The sequence below is a fragment of the Halichoerus grypus genome, chromosome 7 (assembly GCF_964656455.1).
Source record: "Halichoerus grypus chromosome 7, mHalGry1.hap1.1, whole genome shotgun sequence".
In the NCBI taxonomy this organism is placed as follows: domain Eukaryota; kingdom Metazoa; phylum Chordata; class Mammalia; order Carnivora; family Phocidae; genus Halichoerus; species Halichoerus grypus.
The window spans coordinates 32,292,575-32,307,313 of NC_135718.1; the positions used below are offsets into that span (position 1 = coordinate 32,292,575).

General features: G+C 41.5%; 1 pseudogene; it reads left to right on the plus strand.

Annotated features, from left to right (window-relative positions):
- The first annotated feature begins 9,934 nt into the window (after nt 1–9,934).
- Nucleotides 9,935–11,135, plus strand: LOC118547941 (succinate dehydrogenase cytochrome b560 subunit, mitochondrial pseudogene; annotated as a pseudogene).
- Nucleotides 11,136–14,739: the final 3,604 nt, after the last annotated feature.

The following is a 14,739-nucleotide window of genomic DNA, read 5'->3' on the forward strand; positions in this document are numbered from 1 at the left end:
ATGCCGTGTTATTTGTGTGCTTCAGTGTGTTGGGCACATTGGAATCCTGTTTTTACTGCTGTCCCCTCTTCTCCCCACTATACCTGTCTGCCATGGGAGAGTCGTCCCTCCTGAGAAGGATCTGAATACCTGGGGACTCTGATGGGGAGAGACCTGCCTCAGCCAGACTTCCACTCCCCGGGGTTCATCCCACTCTGAAAGGGACTGAACTTTTTTCCTCAGGGCAACCAGTTCCACCCCTCCTAGCTGTGAGAACTTAGCCAAGTCACTCACTCCTCCTGATGTAGGGACCCTGCATTGTTGTTTGTGTCCTGGCCTCTTGATCAGTCTTCTTTCTGGCTTCTATTTGACTTCTGTAGTCATCTTTATTATTTCCTTCTTTCTCTTTGCCTTGGGTTAGTTTGATCTTTTTCTAGTTATTTTGATGTGGACATTTAAGTCATTGGTTTGAGACTTTTTTCTAATACAAGCATTTAGTGGCATATATTTCCCTGTAAGTACTCTTTTGGCCACATGTCACAAATTTGATACACTGTGTTTTCATTTTCATTCATTTCAAAATAGTTTTCCAGTTTCTCCTGTGATTTCTTCTCTGACCCCTGGAATATTCAGGAGCATTGTGTTTAATATCTAAATATTTGGTGGTTTTCCAGCTGTCTTTCTGGTATTGATATCTAATTCAATTCCCCTTGAATTAGAATTAAATCCTTTTCAAGTGACCAACTGTCAGTTTCTTTTGTAGCCCAGATCGTGGTCTGTACGGGTGAACGTGCTATATGTACTTAAAGAGGATGTGTGTTCTGCTGTTTAGGAAACTAAATTAGTTAGGTCAAGTTGGTCGATAGGTTCAAAGTAATTAGGTTCAAGTCTTCTGTCTGATTTTCTGTCTGCTTGTTCAATCATTTACCGAGAGTGGACACTTGAAATCTCTAGCTATAATCATGAATTTGTCTTGTTCTTTCAGTTCTATCAGTTTTGTTTTATATCTTTTAAAGCTCTGTTTTAGGTGTTTATACATTTAAGATTCTTTTATTTTGTAATGAGGTGTAACTCCTTTGTGATTATGAAATGAACATCTTTTTTTTTTTTTTTTTTAAAGATTTTATTTATTTATTTGACAGAGAGATAGACAGAAGAGCACAAGCAGAGGGAGTGGCAGAGGGAGAGGGAGAAGCAGGCTCTGCTCTGAGTAGGGAACCCGATGCGGGACTCGATCCCAGGACCCTGAGATCATGACCTGAGCCGAAGGCAGACGCTTAACCATCTGAGCCACCCAGGCGCCCATGAAATGAACATCTTTATCTCTGGTAGTATTCCCTATTCTGAAATCTAGTTTGACATTAAAATAGCCATCCCAGCTTTCTTTGATCAGTGTTTGAATATTACATCCTTTTAATTTTTCTGTGTCTTTATATTTAGAGTTGGTTTTCTGAAGAAAGCACTTGTTTGAGTCTTGCCTTTTCATTCAGCCTGACAATCTCTACTTTTGGGTTTTGACCATTTTTATTTCATTTAATTTTTGATGTCATTGGGTAAATGTCTGCCATCTTGCTACTGGTTTTCTCAGAGTCATTTTTGTTGTTTTCTTGTTTAGCCTGCATCCTAGGGGCACCTGGGTGGCTCAGTTGGTTGAGTGTCTGCCTTCAGCTTGGGTCATGATCTCAGGGTCCTGGGATTGAGCCCCACGTGGGGCTCCCTGCTCGGCGGGGAGCCTGCTTCTCCCTCTTCCTCTACCACTCACCCTGCTTGTGTGCATTCTCTTTCTGTATCTCTCAAATAAATAAATAAATAAATAAATAAATAAATAAATAAATAAAATCTTAAAAAAAAATAACCTGCATCCTTTTGGATCAATTGTTTATTTTTTATGGTTCCATTTGATCTCATTTATTAGCTCTATTTTTTTCTGTTGTTGTTTTTTAGTGGTTTATGATTTACAGCATCAACTTAATGTGATCCATGTTTAAGTAATATTGTACTATATCAAGCATGGTGTAGAAACCTTACGGTAGCATACTTCCGTTTCCTGCCTCCTATCTTTTATATTGTTATCATATATTTTATTTCTACCTATGTTTAAGCCCAACAGTAGTCTTTAAAGGAGATTTAAAAACTAGTCTATGATATTTTAAATAATTTTATGTAAGTAATTCCCACACATGATCCTTTCCAGTGTTCTTCATTTCTTCCTACAGATCCATGCTTCCATCTGGGATCATTTTCCTTCAGCATGAAGTTTATTTTAGTCATAATCAGTGTGGGTGCTGTGATGAATTTACTTCATTTTGGAATGTCTGAAAATCTTTTTATGTAGCCACTTTTATTGAGGCATATTTTCAATATATAATTTTATATAGTTTTAAAAAATCAATTGTGAATTGATTATAAACACCAAAATGATAATATGAGTGTAAGGAATGATTGCTGTCTCTAAGTATAGTCAGGTTTTTCTCTCCATCTCTTTCTGAGTTCAGTATAGAGAATTATTTTATATGTGTAGTAGAAGTTTCACCTCCAGTGTAGGGACCATGTAATATTTATCTTTATGATCCCAAAGCCTCATGCAGGACTTGACCTAGGTATAAGTGTGCTCAACGAGTTTGTTATTGTTGTTCTTAATTAGATAGATGAGGCTTCCTCTATTAAGCTTACCATACTTCCGCCTTTCCTATCCATTCTATCTAGGAAAGCCATGCTTTCAATACTGCTGATTTAAATAGTTTTGTTTTGGAGAGAGTAAAGCAATACCAAGACTTCATGAACACTAACAATCATTGGAACTTCTTTGACTCTCTCTGGTCAAAATGGAGCGGGACAAGTGTGAATTGGGCCATGAGCTGCATCATTTTGTTCTTTCTGGTGGCATTGAGGTGAGTGGGCAAATACTACTACTTGAAAAGCACTTCCAGCAGCAAGTACCGTGTGCAGGGACCTACACTACGCATCATGGGGGACTTTCAATCTTGTAAGGGTAGAGAGTGATGAAACGTATGGTCTCTGTTTGGTAAGTGGTAAAGGTGTAACTGAAGAAAGGCAGAATATACATATTCTTCCATCTTGGATGAAATAACTGTAATTTTTAAAGAGCAGCACATACAAAATACCATGCACTAAGGTGAAGCTGTAATTGATGATTGAACATAGTGCGATCATACTGTACTTAAAAGAAGTGATGGCGGAGCAGTGTCTGGGTGGCGTCAGACTCTTGGTTTTGACTCAGGTCATGATCTCAGGGTCACGAGTCAAGCCCCACGTCAGGCTCTGTGCTCAGCTCAGAGTCTGCTTGGGATTCTCTTTCCCTCTCCCTCTTCCCCCCTACCCCCCAAATAAATAAATAAATCTTTAAAAAAATTTAAGTGATGGCATATGTAGGCCATGAAGGATGGGAAAGGGAATTTCAGATGGGGTGAAGACATGCCCACTCTGGACAAGTGGATTGGCAAGGAGAGTGGCTAGAGGGAGCAGAGGGCTTTAAATAGTTCAGTAAAATTAGGCTTTAGGGGCGCCTGGGTGGCTCAGTTGGTTAAGCATCTGCCTTCGGCTCAGGTCATAATCCCAAGGTCCTGGGATTGAGCCCCTCGACTGGCTCCCTGCTCAGCGGGGAGCCTGTTTCTCCCTCTCCTCCCCTCTTGTCCTCTCTCTCTCAAATAAATAAATAAAATCTTAAAAAAATAAAAGAAAATTGGTCTTTGAACTGATACGGAATTGGAGTTTGGTATTTATGGAGTGATCTGAATACTGAATTAGAAATTTTTAATTTGATTAGAAGGAAATTTGAGCAAGAAGAAGGATGTGATTGCAGGTGATATTTGTGGGAAATTATACAGGAGTTCCCTGGAGTGTTTGGTTCCCTGCTGGAGAGCTCTAATTTCTAGACCTAGCATCTGAGAGTCTGGATAATCATTACAGCAATGGAAATGTAGAGGAGTTTGATGATAGAGGAGTCAAAATTACATGAAGATTGTCTCCCTTTCTGTGTTCTCATGGATCTAGGAATATAATCAGTTGGGCAGGTCCAAAGAAGCCAAAGGAGACAAAAAAACATTAAAAAGAAGGAATAGATCAGATTTAGTTAGGAAGGTGGACACCTGGGCAGCCTTTGGATGGGTTAAGAGGATTTGCTGGTGAGTCCTAATTGAAGAGAGCAGTTTAGAAGGAAGGAGATGATGGTGGGAGAAATTTCAGTAATGGGAGATGTTCTGAGAAGTTAAACAGATCTGGGAAAAGATCTGGGTGACAGATTAAATGGTGGTTGGGTCAAGTGGCAAAATTGCATGGGAAGGAAATAAAGGCATAAAGACATAAGTGTAGGTGTAACATTTCCACTGAAAGGGAAGAGGGAAGATTCTAGAACATTTGGAAAAGCGGTACTCCCAGAGAACAAAAGGACATTTCTTCCTCTGAAATTACAATTGCTTTAACCAACTACTGTCTATAACACTGGGTGGAATGGAGAAATTGATTAGTGGGCAAGACTTAGGATCCTAAATGGGTAGAGTCCAGAAGATGAGACCGAAGGACATTCAAATAATTTTCTGTGGAATTTGGTCTGAACCACCAGTTTCATGTGGTCTGGATGAGGAGCGGTGATCTGTGGTTAAGCATGTGGTTTAGGGAGCTGTAGGAAGAAGCAAATTTCGTCCAGTGTCTGCCCTTTTTTCTACCCCTAATGAATGATTCTTAACCTTTTGGAGGCCATAGTTCTTTCTGGGAAGAATTCACTTATATTCACCGCTTGCTTTTTTGTGGACATTCTGATGGGTATCATGGACGCTATAAAGCCTCTTCATTACTCCCGGGGTAGGGAGGGCTCCAAGGCCCCTGCTGTCTGAGTTACTAGTAGCTATCTTTCCAATACTATATTTAAATATAACTTCATTGTTCTAGGAAACATTATTTTACTTTGAGTCTAGCGTAATTTCGATAGGCCAGGTATAAGAACCACTGAATCTCCCGATGTACTTGAACAGATGGATATATCCAAGGGGAACTTGTACTATTATTTCTCTATGTTGGACCATATGTTGGGCAGTTATTTTGTCAAATAATTACATCCAGGGGCACCTGGGTGGCTCAGTCGGTTAAGCATCTGCCTTCAGTCATGATCCCAGGGTCCTGGCATTGAGCGCTGCATCGGGCTCCCTGCTCAGCGGGGAGTCTGCTTCTCCCTCTCCCTCTGCCTGTCCCCTCCAGCTTGTGCTCTCTCTCTCAAATAAATAAAATCTTTAAAAACAAAATTCTTGGGATGCCTTGGTGGCTCAGTCGGTTAAGCGTTTGCCTTCGGCTTGGGTTATGATCCCAGGGTCCTGGGATCGAGTCCCGCGTCGGGCTCCTTGCTCAGCAGGAGCCTGCTTCTCCCTCTCCCACTCCCCCTGCTTGTGTTCCCTCTCTCGCTGTCTCTCTCTCTCTGTCAAATAAATAAATAAAATCTTTTTTTAAAAAAGGAATTTACTTGTATATTATTAAAATATTGTCTCAGATAGGGTGCCTGGATGGCTCAGTCGGTTAAGTGTCTCACTGTTGATCTCAGTCTTGATCTCAGGATCATGAGCTCAAGCCCCGCATTGGGCTCTGCACTGGGCATGGAGCCCACTTAAAAAAAAAAATTGACTCAGATAGATGGGGATGCCTGGTTGGTACAGCATGGGGTTCTTGATCTTAGGGTTGTGAATTCACGCTCCATGTTGGGCACAGCTCTTGCTTAGAAATTTTTTTTTTTTAAGATTTTATTTATTTATTTGACAGAGAGAGACACAGCGAGAGAGGGAACACAAGCAGGGGGAGTGGGAGAGGGAGAAGCAGGCTTCCTGCTGAGCAGGGAGCCCAATGCGGGGCTCGATCCCAGGACCCTGGGATCATGACCTGAGCCGAAGGCAGACGCTTAACGACTGAGCCACCCAGGCGCCCCAGAAATTTTTTTTTAAATAAAAATATTGGCTCAGATATTCTCACTCTGTACTCACTACTTTCCTGGATATAGCTTTCTTGGATAGTAAGTTTCCTTTAGCTTCCTTTTGTCATTCATAGCAATTCCCTTCTCCCAAAGCTAACCTTTTCGAATGCTTCTCAGACTGCAAATCATCTGAGACCATTTCATACAAAATTCCAGAACTTATTTCATTCTTCAGTAATAGAAAGTAGGTATCCATTTTCCCACCTCCAACATTGGAACACTACTCTGGACATTTTCACTATGAAGAATGAATTATGAAAAAATGCACCCTGATCAACAAAGTGGCCACCTCTTAAGAAAAAAAAAAAATACACCTAAGACAGCTCAAGCCAGCTGTGCCTGCCCCAAACCACGGCCGTGAAGCTGGGATTCTGCACAGCGTTCAGAGAATCATCACATCTCCTGTCCGCTCCGCCCTCCAGTTTTCCCTAACATTCTCCCCTTGGTGTTATTTCCTCTCTCCAGTCCTGCCAGGCAATTTGAACAGAAGATGGCCATGGGCACATCAATTTAAATAATCATGAAAACTTTTTAAGAAAAAGAAGACGAGGACTATCCATGGCTTTCCAACTTCTATTAATTCTAATCTATTCTAAAATTCACCCTTCTTTTTTTTTTTTTTTTTTAATCAAATCTGTGCTCTTAGGATATTTTAACAGAAGAAAGAGTCTGTATCTCAGGATGGGGTTCATTATTTCTATCTCAGCAACAGACAACTCAGATACAGTCGTTACCATGTTGTCATAGGTAAGGTTTTTAGCTTTTAGCACTCCCTAGATGTGACTAGATGCAATTATTTGGGGTTTTTTATTTTATTTTATTTATTTTTTTATTTTTTTAGATTTTATTTATTTATTTGACAGAGAGACACAGCGAGAGAGGGAACACAAGCAGGGGGAGTGGGGGAGGGAGAAGCAGGCTTCCCGCTGAGCAGAGAGCCCGATGCGGGGCTCGATCCCAGGACTCTGGGATCGTGACCTGAGCCGAAGGCAGACGCTTAACGACTGAGCCACCCAGGCACCCCTATTTGGGGTTTTTTAAAAAGATTTTATTTATTTATTTGACAGAGAGAGACACAGCGAGAGAGGGAACACAAGCAGGGGGAGTGGGAGAGGGAGAAGCAGGCTTCCCACTGAGCAGGGAGCCCGATGCGGGACTCGATCCCAGGACCCTGGGATCATGACCTGAGCCGAAGGCAGACGCTTAACAACTGAGCCACCCAGGCGCCCCTACAAGTAAATTCTTTATAAAAGTTCATCTTTGAAGGAATGCTGGTGAAGTATGAGAGGTTGATATACACATCTATATCTGCTCCTTCCAAAACCACACTAAGATGACTCTGAGGGACTTGAAAACAAGTACCAATTTTCAGAGAAAGGACTGAGAAGGATTAGCCAATAAAAGATTTCAATCTAGGGGCACCTGGCTGGCTCAGTCAGTGGAGCATGCGACTCTTGATCTCGGGGTCATGAGTTCAAGCCCCAGGTTGGCCACAGAGCTTACTTAGGAAAATTTTTTTAAATAAAAATATTGACTCAGATATTGATCTTGATCTCGGGTTTGTGAGTTCCAGCCCCATGTTGGGTGTAGAGATTACTTAAAAATAATAAAAAAAAATCTTAAAAAAAAAAAAGATATCAATCTATTTGTGAAAGGCAAAAAATCAGATGGAGGAATAGTAACTAATTTAGGAGAGTGAAGGAATTTACAACCCAAATGTCTGCAGAGGACGTTTACCCATGAGAAGGAAGTCAAGTTACTTACACAGAATCCTTCAGAGATTCAGGATTTGGAAGTACCAATTCTCAAAGAAGACAAGGCATGGATGAAGCTAAAAACAGTACAGCATATTGGAATTCTGCAATCATAGCTGTTGCCACCTCTGTTTTTACACTGTCCTTTGCAATCACATGATGTTTGTTCCCATAGGATATAGGAAGTTTACTCTCTGGAATAGGGATTCTCTACCTGGGTGCTGTTGGTATTTTGGACAAGTATTTGTAGTGGGAGCTGTTTTGTGCATTGTATACGTCTAACAGGATTCCTGGCCTCTACCCTCTAGATGCGAGTAGCGCCCCCCAAGTTAATGTCAACAAATAATGTCTTAAGACACTGCCAAATGGTCCTTTGGGGTGGGGGTGGATAAAAATCACCCCAGGTTGAAACCTGTTGTTCTACAGAAGCTAAAACTCCTCAGACACCCTGGACCTGGGACAGCTGGCATAGTAAGGACAGAATGAGGTACCAGGATGAAAATCTGGGCATTGGGCAATGGTCCACATATTGATTTCTAGGATCCTTAGCTCTTTCTTCCATTCTGCTCCCAGTAACCCAGCAGCCAGGTAACAGAAGACTATAGGATTTTTTTCCTAAAGAAACCAAATATCACCAGAGAAGAAACTTCCATATACTGATATCTAGGTAGAAAGGATCTACAAATCTCATAGCACAATGAAAGAAAAATTATCTCGGGGCATCTGGGTGGCTCAGTTGGTTAAACGACTGCCTTCTACTCAGGTCATGATCCTGGAGTCCCGGGATCGAGGCCCCGTGTCAGGCTCCCTCCTCAGCGGGGAGCCTGCTTCTCCCTCTCACCCTCCCCCCTCTTGTGCTCTCTCTCAAATAAATAAATGAAGTCTTAAAAAAAAAAAAAGAAAAATTATCTCAAGGCACAACAATCATAAAACTTTTGATTGCTTAGATTAAATCTTAAAAGTTCCCAGAGAGAGAGACATCCAGTCATCTGTAAAGAGTTTGGAGTCAGAATGCTTTCAGAATGTATAATCCTCCGTGGATACCAACAGACAGTGCAGCACACCTTCATGAAGCTCAGGGAGAATAATGATCAAACTAAATTAGATACTTTTGATCGTAAACGTTAGCACATTATACTTCTTGAGGTGCACCTCAATTTTTGAGTTACTAGGATAACTTGGAGACTGTTTGACGTCAGTTCACATAGACCTGCTTCCGTTAGAGGCAGCATGGTGTGGTGGTTAAGAGCTCAGACCCTGGAGCTAGTTTGTCAGTTCAAATTCCACCTCTGGGGCTTACTAACCATGTGATACTGGGCATATCAGTTAGCCTCTGGACTCCCATGTTTTCATCTGTTAAGGGTAATGAATTGTTATAGGATTTACTTCATTGGGAGTTTATGTGTCTAGAGTGAATCAGTGTGTCAGCCTAAAGTCAGCCGATTGTCAATGTTAACCACGTCTCCAAAAAGACCTTTACAGCAACATTTAGATTAGTATTTGATTAAATAACTGGGTGCTATAGCCTAGCCAAGTTGGTACAGAATACTAACCATTACAATCCACCCCTTATAAACTTGGCACCCCTACACATCTCCTTAAATCATACTTAATCTCCAAATAAATAACAAAGTCATACTTCTATTTAACACGATACAACTATTCTGCGTGTGTACTAAAAAAAAAAAAAAGAAAAAACGAACTAACCCTTTAGCCAAAAGAAGATGTCAAGTCCTTGGGTGATGTTTACTCTTCTCATCGATGTCCTGTAACAAAGATCACAAACACACACACCCACTCATAACGAAATGTAGTTGTTCATGATAACTACAGCCCTTGTTTCTGCAACCGGTCATTTGATTGTGGCTGATTTCTTCCTCCCTCCCCACCTCCTGCTTCCTTCCTTCCCTCCTTCCTATGTTGTGGTAAGAACACTTAATATGAGATCTTTCCCCTCAAATTTTTAGGTGCACAATACAGTATTGTTAACTATAGGCACAATGTTGTACAGCAGATCTCTAGAACTTTCCATCTTACACGACAGAAACTCTTCTCCCACTGAATAGCAACTCCTTATTTCCTCTTCCCCAAGGCTCTGGCAAAGACCATTCTACTCTCTGTTTCTGTTGGTGTGCTCTCCCAGGGCTGCACACTCTCCTAGCAGGTGTGTGCACTGCAGTGAAGGTCAGTGATGAGGGTCAGGCCAGGGCTGTGCAGGTGTACATGGTGGTGTAGACTGGTGACAAGACAGGGCCTGATAGGGGTCGACAAGCAGCTGCAGCATGTCAGCATGTGCCCCCATGGGTTCATGCTGTGCTGAGGGAGAAGGAGGGGGAGAGTTCTAAAGATTGCGAAGGGACACTTCTCTGAACTCCCCTTTGTATTTACCCACTGTGAAATTGTCAACTCAGTAACTATTTAAACAAGTTTTTTAGTGTCATGGTGAGATTGCAAGATACATCATATTTACTCAACAGGTGTTTGTAAAATGTAATTTAGTTGAAATACTTTCCATTGTAGAGTTCATAAGTCATATAGTTTGACCCCTGAACAATGCAGGGCCAAGTGGGGGACAACCGCTGTGTAGCCAAAAATCCACATGTAACTTGACTGTGAGAGTAAGACACAGCTCTCAGAATGCTGACAACTCACTTCATTCTATACATATTTTGTTGAAAACATCTAGAATTTTAGCCCCTTTTTAAAAATGAAAACCAACTTAATTTCTTTAAGCTTTACTACCATATTATCAATTATATAGACTCAAAAAGCTTTACTTCCATCCAGGCCGGAACTCAGGATGGCTGTGTTCTTGTTGAGATATGTTGGCCATCATTGTCTCCATGCCCACCTTAATCCTCAGCTCTGTGTCAGAAATGGCTATCCCTTTGGGAACTACAGCCAAAGAAGAGATGGAGAGGCTCAGGAATAAGAATACTGTTTAAGCCATCCTCTGTCTCCCCATATCACTATCTACAGTTGGTCTCTTCCCATAGTGATGTCTGTTTGCCACCATGGTCCTGGTGTGGCCTTGGGTGTAGGGGTCTCCTTTTGGCTTGTCAGCCCTGTTGGTCCCTGGGAACTTTGAGATTCATTCGGAACGTGTGAAGTTCCTGTGTCTGGGGCCATCACTGATCTACACAGCCAAGTTTGCACTTGTCTGCCCTCTCATGTATCCTATCTGGAATGGAATCTGACACTTGATGTGGGACCTAGGGAAAGGCCTGAAGATTCCCCAGCTGTACCAGTCTGGAGTGGCTGTCTTAGTTCTTACTGTGTTGTCCTCTGTAGGGCTGGCAGCCATGTGAAGAGCTGAAGTTCCTAGCATTGTCTTCCTACAAACGATTCACTGACCTATCTTCCTGTTTGTTACGCTCTTCTCCAGCCAGGGTAGAGTTCTCCTGATTTATTTATTATTTGTGTTTGCATATCCCCTTGGAGCTCAGTAGTAGTAAAGGACCTTAGAGAACCATAGCAATAGAAAAAGGTCCAGTTTCCCCTTTGTTTCTAAAGATGGAATGACTCAAAACTTCCCTTTTCCTGCCCCCAGCTTGCAGCCTACTCTGGGCATAGGAGCCTTCCTTCTCTCTCCATACTGGGGCTTCATTTGTGCTGACAGTCAGCTTCTGGCTCCTTCTTTCTGAGACAGCAGAAACAATGCTGGCTCTGTGGCCTCTGCCGTGGGGACTGGGAGTGGGGCTCCCAAATTGTTTCTTGTGGTTGCCTCCAAGTTTCATAGGATTGTGGTCCAAAAATGTGCATGGTATGACCTCAGTCTTTTTATACTGGTTGAGGCCTGATTTGTGACCCAGTGTGTGATCTATTCTGGAGAATGTTCCATGTGCACTCAAAAAGAATGTGTATTCTGCTGCTTTAGGATGAAATGCTCTGAACATATCTGGTAAGTCCGTCTGGTCCAGTGTGTCATTCAAAGCCCTTGTTTCCTTGTTGATCTACTTAGATGATCGGCCCATTACAGTGAAGGGGGCGTTAAAGTCCCCTACTATTATTGTATTATTATCTATGAGTTTCTTTAGGTTGGTAGTAATTGTTTTATATATTTGGTTGCTCTCAAGTTGGGGGCATAATTCCACATAGCAGTGAGATCGTATGATTCTTTCTCTGATTGAATTATTTCACTTAGCATCATACCCTCTAGTTCCATCCACGTCATTGCAAATGGCAAGATTTCATTTTTTGATGGCTGCATAATATTCCAGTGTGTGTGTGTGTGTGTGTGTGTGTGTGTGTGTGTGTGTGTGTGTACACACACACCATATCTTCTTTGGATAAAGTATTCTTGACTACATATTTTTCCCATTTAGCACATTGAATATATCATGCCACTTTTTTCTGACCTTCCAAGTTTCTATGGATAGATCTGCTGCTAACCTTATGTATGTACTACCCTTATAGGTTAAGGACCTTTTGTCCCTAGCTGCTTTCAGCATTCTCTTTATCTTTGTATTTTGCAAGTTTCACTCTGATATGTCTTGATGATGACCTGTTGTTTTTTTTTTAAGATTTTTTTTTTTTTAATTTGAGAAAGAGACAGCATAAGCTGGGGGGGGCAGGGGGGAGGAGCAGAGAGAGAGGGAGAAGCAGACGCCCCACTGAGCAAGGAGCCCAACGTGGTGCTCCAACCCAGGACTCCAAGATCATGACTGAGCCAAAGGCAGACGCTTAACTGATTGAGCCACCCAGGCGCCCCTGTGTTGACCTATTTTTGTTGAATTTGAGGGGAGTTCTCTGTGCCTCTTGGACTTGAATGCCTGCTTCCTTTCCCAGGTTAGGGAAGTTCTCAGCTATAATTTGTTCAAATAAACCTTTTGCCCCTTATCCCATTCTTCTTCTGGGATTCCTATGGTATGGATATTATTGCGCTCTGTGGAATCCCTAAGTTCCTTAAGTCTATATTGTGTTCTCATGGTTTTCTTTTCCTCTTCTTTTCAGCTTCGTTATTTTCCATGATTTTATCTTCTGCCTAAATCACCTATTTGATCCTCTGCTTCTTCCATCCTCATTGTGATTATATCCAGTCAGTTTTGCATCTCAGTTATAGCATTTTTTATTTTGGCCTGACTAGTTTTTACGTCTTTTATCTCTACAGCCAGTGTTTCTCTGGTATCTTCTGTTCTTTCAGGCCCAGCTAGTATTTTTATGACTGTTGTTCTAAATTCTTATTCAGATATATTGCTTCTATCTGTTTTGAGCAAATCCCTGGCTGAGATTTTTTCTTGATCTTTCTTTTGGGGAGAATTCCTCTGTCTTGTCATCATGTCTAAGTTTCTATCTTTTGTGTATTATGAAAACTTATTGTGTTTCCTGCTCCTGAGAGTAATACTATATTAAGAAAGGGTCATACACTGTCCAGGGCCTGGAGTTTCAGGAAGTCTTTCTGGTGTATGCTGTGTGCACTCTGCTGTCATGTTTTGGCTGCACCTTCCCAAAGGTCAGTCCTCTACAGAGTTCCCCCTTGCTGGCAGTGAGGAGTGTTTGGACCTTTAACTAGGGTGCTTTGATCTGTTTGTTAAGATAAGCCTCACATCTGCCACGTTCTCTCCCTCCAGCTGTGCACATTGTTTTCTTTATCCTCAGATCAATTTCGTAGTTGTTGAAAATGATTTGATGTTGATCTAGCTGCGTTTGAGGGATGAGGCAAGCTTAGGGTCCCTTTACTGCTCCACCATATTAACACCTCTCTGAAGGCACAGTTTTTATATCTCCGATGTTAAACTTATTTTAACATTTTCTCTGTTTTCTTGATGTTAGCTTCTTCAGGGGTTAGTGTTCTGATTTTTAAGTGCTATGTTATGCCTCGTTGGATTTCCTCAAATATCTTTTTCTCCATTTTTTTTAAATTTAAATTCAGTTAATTAACATGTAATGTGTTATTGGTTTCAGAGGTAGAGCTCAGTGATTCATCAGTCATATATAATACCCAGTACTCATTACATTAAGTGCCCTCCTTAATGTCTATCCGCCAGTTACCCCATCCTCTCACCTCCCTCCCCTCCAGCAACCCTCAGTTTGTTTCCTATGATTAAGAGTCTCTTATAGTTTGTCTCCCTCTCTGACTTTGTCTTGTTTTATTTTTCCTCTCTTCCCCTATGATCCTCTGTTTCTTGAATTCCACATATGAGTGAGATCATATGATAATTATCTTTCTCTGATTGACTTATTTCGCTTAGCATCATACTCTCTACTTCCATCCACGTCATTGCAAGTGACAAGATTTCATTTTTTTGATGACTGAGTAGTATTCCATTGTGTATATATACCACATCTTCTTTATACATTCATCTGTCAATGGACATCTGGGCTCGTTCCATAGTTTGGCTATTGTGGACATTGCTGCTATAAACATCGGGGTGCACATACCCCTTCAGATCACGACATTTGTATCTTTGGGGTAAATACCCAGTAATGAAATTGCTGAGTCATACGGTAGCTCTATTTTCAACTTTTGAGGAACCTCCATACTGTTTTCCAGAGTGGCTGCACCAGCTGCATTCCCACCAGCAGTGTAAAAGGATTCCCCCTCAAATATCTTTGAGTCTTGAAATTTTGTTCATATCTGTGAGTTCCTAGACACTTTCAAATATTCATAGTATTGAATGCTGGAGTATATTGAGTATATTGAGAACAAGCAATGTAGGCTCTGGTTATAGGACCCTCACTGGAAATGGATGTGCAGGGGGAAGGATGGGTGATATGCAGCCAAGGGACTTTCCACTGTTTGAGTGATTTCTCTCCTTGATTTGGTAGATTCCTGGCTCTTATCTACTGTCTGTTGATCCTGCATCCCCCTTGGCAGTTAATTGTGTCAGAACTCCTGACATGGAAAAGGGCTTTGTCAAGAGATTTGGGTTATCTCTTCTTTGCTCTAGGGGTGACTAGCTCCCCATATCCTTTTTTACCCTGCCTCCTCCTTTCTTTCTCTTAATTCTGGCCTTTTCTTGGATTTTCTGGGAAAAGGCACTGAGAGAGTGCTTCTTTTTTCTGCTCACATAATGATAAATTTTGACATGA